Source organism: Echinops telfairi, unplaced genomic scaffold (genome assembly GCF_000313985.2).
Source record: "Echinops telfairi isolate 266 unplaced genomic scaffold, ASM31398v2 ScPeMD7_7401;HRSCAF=8416, whole genome shotgun sequence".
NCBI lineage: Eukaryota > Metazoa > Chordata > Mammalia > Afrosoricida > Tenrecidae > Echinops > Echinops telfairi.
Genome location: NW_022111301.1, coordinates 1,956,917 through 1,963,436, shown reverse-complemented (window position 1 = coordinate 1,963,436; position 6,520 = coordinate 1,956,917).

The following is a 6,520-nucleotide window of genomic DNA, read 5'->3' as shown; positions in this document are numbered from 1 at the left end:
CCTTATTATTAAAATCTACAATACTTTGCAAGCTTACAATAAGAAAAGGAAAAAAAAAACTAACTGCCAACTAAGGAGGGGGGCAAAGGACCTAAACAGAAGTTTCACATGGGCAGAAATCCGAATGACCAATAAACATATGAGAAAATGTTCCCAATCACTAGCCCTAAGAGAAATGCAAATTTAAACAACTATGAGCTACCACCTAACACCCTTAAAGATAGCCCAATTCAAAAACTCTGAAAGTAACAAGTAATGAAGGGGATGTGGGGAGATAGGAACATTCATCCACTGCTGGTGGACCGGTAAGTATGACAGCCATTATGGAAATCGATTTACCAATATCTAAAACAGATGGAGATTGAGCTACCATATGACCCAGCAATCCCCCTACTGGGCATATACCCAGAAGAGGCAAGAAAAAAAAACACGGCTAAAAAAAAAAAAAAACATTGGACATCTGTGCTCCAATGTTCATCACGGCACAGTTCACAATTGCAAGGAGTTGGAAACAACCCAAATTTCCATCAACAGATGAATGGATAAAAACCTGTGGTACATACATACAATAGAGTGCTACGCATCCCTAAAACGCAGCGATGAACACATGAAGCACATTATTGTGTGGGAAGAACTGGAGAAATCATGCTAAGTGAAGTAAGTCAAGCACAAAAGGACAAGTACAACATGAGTCCCCTGAGGTAAGTTAAAAAAAGTGGGGCATAAGGGAACAGCTACTATATACATCCATCCATGGGGTGAGATCCAGAAACTATGGCAAGGGCCAAACCCAATCCAGGACTATATATGGCAGCCAACCAAATAAGAGGGGAGAAGAAAAAGCTAAAAAAAAAAAAAAAAAAAGACATGACTCACCTAAGGGGAGGTTATTGTTTATGTCTCCACAGGAGAAGGAGAGAGAGAGACCAGGTTTCAACCCGATGCACCAAGAAGTGAATACAATATACTGGCATGTACCCGGGAGCCTACAGAGAGGTCTGTGGGGCCAACTCCAACACCAACTATGTAGGCACCCCCCAGAAGAATGCACTTAAGAGGACAGCACTGGGCCTACAGCTTAGGGAGAGGGGTGCATCAGAGTAGAGCACACAGGTGGAACAAAAGGGGATAGAGAGGGAGGAGAGTACATCCTGGCCCACCAAGTCTGGAGGACGATATTCCTGCTCAGAGCAGACAACCAACCCACAGGGAAGACCAAAGGGCCAGCTGCACCATGGGACACGGCGTCCCTCACTGAACCATGATGCTGCGGGTACAGCAGTGGAGACACAGTGCGGGAATAGTGCATGACTTGGCCCCATCACGCTGGGGCTAGGCACTGAGGGCATGAAACAGAGCAGCTGGGGGAGCAGAGTGATGATGGGGGAGCAGAGGGAAAACCAAAAATAGACTTGGGAGACAGAGTATGGTACCCCATCAGACTCGTTATTATTATTTTGTTTTTGTTTTCGGTTGTTAGTGTTTTGTTGGTTTTGACTTCCTTTGTAGTTTTATTTGGCTTTGCCTTGTTCCTGCACTTATTAATATTTCTACATGTCTATCTAGATAAGATAGACGGGATAAATAATTCAGAGATGAAAAAATCAGGACCAATGGTTCTAAGGGGATACAGGAGAAGGGGAGGTGGGAGAAAAGAAGGAAGAGGGGGCAACCAACTCAGGGATAGGGCAACAACAAGTGAACTAAAATCAATGGAAGGAAGGTCATAGGATGCCTAGTGGAGCTCAGTCAAAGGCAATGTAGCAGCGAGGAATTACTAAACCTGAATGAAGGCTGAACATGATGATGGGACAAGAGGAAAGTACAAGGAAATAGAGGAAAGAACCAGGAGGCAAAGGACATTTATAGAGGCCTAAATACTGGCATGTACATATGTAAATACATGTATAAAGAGAGTGAAATAAAACTATGTACTCATATCTCTATGATAAGAATTAAGGTTACAGATGGATATTGGGCTTCAAATCAAGTACTCCCTTACCACAAGAACACTTTGTTCTAACAATCTGGCATTCTATGATGCTCACCTTCCTGACATGATTGCTGAAGATAAAATGGGTGCATAAGCAAATGTGGTGAAAAAAGCTGATGGTGCCTGGCTATCAAAAGAGCTAGCGACTGAGTCTTAAAGCTTGACTATAAACATGCAGCCATCTAGCTGAGAAGTAACAAAGCCCACATGGAAGAAGCACACCAGCCTGTGTAATCATGCGGTGTCAATGGTATCAGGTATCAAGCATCTAAGACCCAGAACAAACCCATACCCAAGGTGAATGGGGTGGGGGTGGGCATGGAGTGGAGTCCCAATGCCCATCTGCAGATAATTGGACATCCCCTTACAGAGCGGTTACAAGGAAGAGATGAGCCAGTCAGGGTGCAGTACAGCATCAATGAAACACATAACTTTCCTCTAGTTCTTTGGTGCTTCCTTCACCCCACTATCATGACCTCAATTCTACCTTACAAATTGAATTAGACGAGAGCATGCACACTGCCACAGATAAGAGCCAGCAATGCAGGGAATCCAGGATAGATAAACCCCTCAGGGCCAACAAGGATAGTAGAGATACCAGGAGGATTAGCGGATGGTGGGGGCACAAAGGGATATCTATCACAAGGATCAAAGTAGAACCTCCTCCCAGGGGGACGAATAATGAAAAAGTGGGTGAGGGGCAATGGAGGACAATGTAAAATATGGAAATAATAATCTATAACTTATCAAGGGTTCGTGAGGGAGGGCGGGCGGGGGAGGGAGGTGGAAGAAATAGGTAGCTGATACCAGAGGTTCAAGTGGGAAGAGAATGCTTTCAAAATGATGATGGTGGCATATGTGCAAATGTGCTTGACACACGGGATGAATGTATGGATTGTGATAAGAGATGTAATAGGCCCCAATAAAAGTTTTTTTTTTTTTTTTTAAGTTATACTCTTGGAAACTCACAGGGGCAGCTCTATACTGTTCTACACAAAAACCCAGGTCATTCTGAGTCAAAATCAACTTGATAACAGTGATTTGGGTTTGGGTGTATTATACAACTTTATATCTATTAGTTTAATTTATTATTTACTGATAGGCTTTTTTCCCAAAAGAAATGATATATTTTGCATTTCTTTTTTAATTTAGAAAGTCCTTTACTAGCTCTATAAGTTTAAATGATATACTTGTTTATTCACTAAAGTGATGTTTTAAAAAGAAACTTAAAAGCAGAGGGATAAACATACCAAAATTCACATCTGATCTTTGACATCCACCACCCACCAACTGACTTTGAGCATATTCCAGTTCATCAGTGACATTCTAGGGCAGACTAGAACTGCTCACTAGGGTTTCTTATGCAGCAAATCTTTAAGCGTGTAGCAAGCCTCACAGATCTTTGCCAATACATAAATATCTGATATTAGCACCCAGGTAACCGAAGCCTAGAACACATGATTTAAGCTAGAATAGCATGAAAGTCTCATATAAATATTTTTTTGAGACTGGATTTATTGTTGTTACTGTTCCGTGTCCATTAGAAGGACTGATGCTCTTTTTGTCTTTTAGACATCAGCAAGGAAAATCATGCAGGCAGAATAAGACGTATTTTCTTTTCCCATCAAGAGAGCCTGTTAATACATTAAAATTCTCTCATTATGTCTGAACCAACCTTTCTCCTCATTCATTTTCCCCAGTTGATAAACATGTTTCTGGAAGCAACCTCTGTTTTACTAAGGAACTTACGTTTCACGAAATTGTCATGAGAGAATGAGAAATTTTCTAATAATAATAATTTACATAGGATCAAGCTTTGATGATTATGAACAACCTCTGTATGTCTAGGAAGAAATTATTAATGAAAGAGCCCAGGTATTACAGCAGTTAAAAGGCGACAGATCTGAAAGAAATAGAGTTTCGTTTGAAGCAAAACATATAATCTAAGAAACTTATTTTAAGCTAAAATTGGTTTCTCATAGTAAATAAAGTTAAAAGTAAAATTAATTTATCATCATAAAGTCACAAGTAAACTAACAGGACACATGCATTGGCTCTTTAGACTTGCTCTATGTATCATTGTTTCAAAAATAAAGTGATTTGTTCATAACCCATATTTTCTGTATGAACATTTTAATCACCAAGATATCTTGAGTTTGCTCTAAGTCACTGTTCTCTAAACATTGGTCCAGAGAATACGTTATGAAGATTGTATTACAGAATATGGTACACTGTGGTAGGTCCTAGTATAATAAAATATTTGTACTGCATCTGCTGCAGATTGCAATTTGACTACGTAAGTCGTCAGGAGGAGCTGATTTTTCCGTGGTCAAAACTCTAGACTAAAACTGAGAAAGTCCGCAGTTCAAACCCACCAGTTGCTCAGGGAGCAAAAGGTTTGGTAGTCTGCTTCCACAGAGATTTCCTGCCTTGGAAAATTGTGTGTACAATTTTTAGAATTTGGGCTTTAGGATTACTATGAATTGGAATCCACTGGATGTCCATGATATTTTTAAATAGTAATTGGCAAACTAACAAATGCAATGACAAGTTTAACTGTTAAAGCAGTTCAGGAGTCAAAGTACATCACCATTTAACAAGTGAAGAATAAAAGTTTGAACAGCCCTTGTATCTCAGGGAGAATTTTGTATCACTTGTAAAGGATATTCAGGGAGACGGTTATTAAAAACAGCAAGTCGACTACAAAGTGTGTAAATTAATTTGGCATTTCTTGTGTCAAAGCTACAGGTGTAGAGCTAGCTAATAAAATGTGCCAATCATTTTACCCTTAGGTAAAAGTGCAAGAGAGAAGTTATTGTATACTTGAAGGGTGCTGTGGTTTTTAATCTTCCTCACAGACATAACCTTGTACAATAAATTCCAGCTTGTTTTCTGGAAACGAGAACTTATTACAACTATAACACTGTCATATTTCCAGTACTTTACTTTCTCTTGTACCTTTATATTAGATGTTTCCTTGATTCCTTCATCACATTAATGCGATAATAAAACCATTAGGGCTTTAAAGAAAGATGGATGTACACATGTTTAGGTGAACATTATAAATTTTCCAGTAACTCTATTAAATATGCTGGCTTTATGACTACAGACAAGAAACAGATATCAATATAGGAATATGAATAATCATAAATAAAGAGTGTATTAAATTTCCCAGAATATCAATTTACCAGCTTAGCAAGTAAGTATTTGCTTTGTTTCCCCATTAATGAAATCTACTGAGATCAAAATTAAGCTTTTACATTTCCTTCCATCAATTTTATAATTACAACACAGAAAATAAATGCAGCTGCTACTTTTAAATAATTATTTTTAATTTTAATGTGTCTTACTGAAGTAATATAAAATCTTTAGTTTTACAAACACTAAATATTCTATTCATATACATATAACCATTTTCTGTTACGGTTGTGCTCTGTGGCGTCAAGCTCTGCTCTTTGTGCCCCAGTCGGAGAGAATATAACTGCTTCCAAGACTTTTGCTTAGCAGTTGATAGTATAGCAATTGCACCATCAAGTCTCTCACATAAACGTTATACTCACATGCTCCTGCACACACGCACACCAGTACTGCAGGGATAATCAGACATTTCTGATTATTGAAGTAACTCTCTTAATAAACTCTCTTTTATTTTCATAACGGAAAATAGTATCATATACTTAACAGTCTCAGAATTTCAGGGCTTGATGAGACTTAAAAAGTCATTTAACCAAACATTGAAAGCACAAATTGCCTCTAACATATTTTACTTCACTCCAGTGTATCCCAAGTCCTCAGGTTCCATCTTTGTAAATCTCTGAGTGATGGGTTCTTTTTAAGGCAGTAGAAAAGTACGACTCCCACTCCCCATGCCTTAAATTCATTAGATTATGACTAAATTGGCTATTCTCTGCATGCGGCATTCACCTGAAACGATTTATTTTGCGTATTGTATTGACCTGTTACTTTGGGTGGATTCTGCGTGAAAGCAACAAAAGAGGACTAAGTCAAACATGGTTTTCATGTGCATTCCGACTTCTGCATCTTCTGATCTTTGTGCATCCATTCTGCCACGTCTTTGAAGAGCGCAGCTGGTAGTTTCAACCACTGGTGAGAAGCCCAGGGTTCAACCACTGGGCTTTCTTCATCCTGAATCACAGATAACTGTACAGAAAGATGCCTCCTTGTTGCCCTCTACTGGAGCAGGGCCAATGTGCCACTTTAGTAGCTGTGATTTGAGAAGTGGCGATGCACTCTCTCTATTCCTTTGCTTATATTTATATAATATTTATATTTATATCTTTCTCTTCAAATGTTGATTATTTATTTAATCATTAAAATTAATTTACTTTGTTTTTTTTTTAGAAAAACAATTTGAATAACGTTTTTTTGGGTGCTTTTTTTTTAATGTTTATCAATTTTATTTATTTATTTTTGTTGTTGTTGTTTATTTTTAACATTTTATTAGGGGCTCATACAACTGTTATCCCAATCCATACACACATCAATTGTGTAAAGCGCATTTGTACA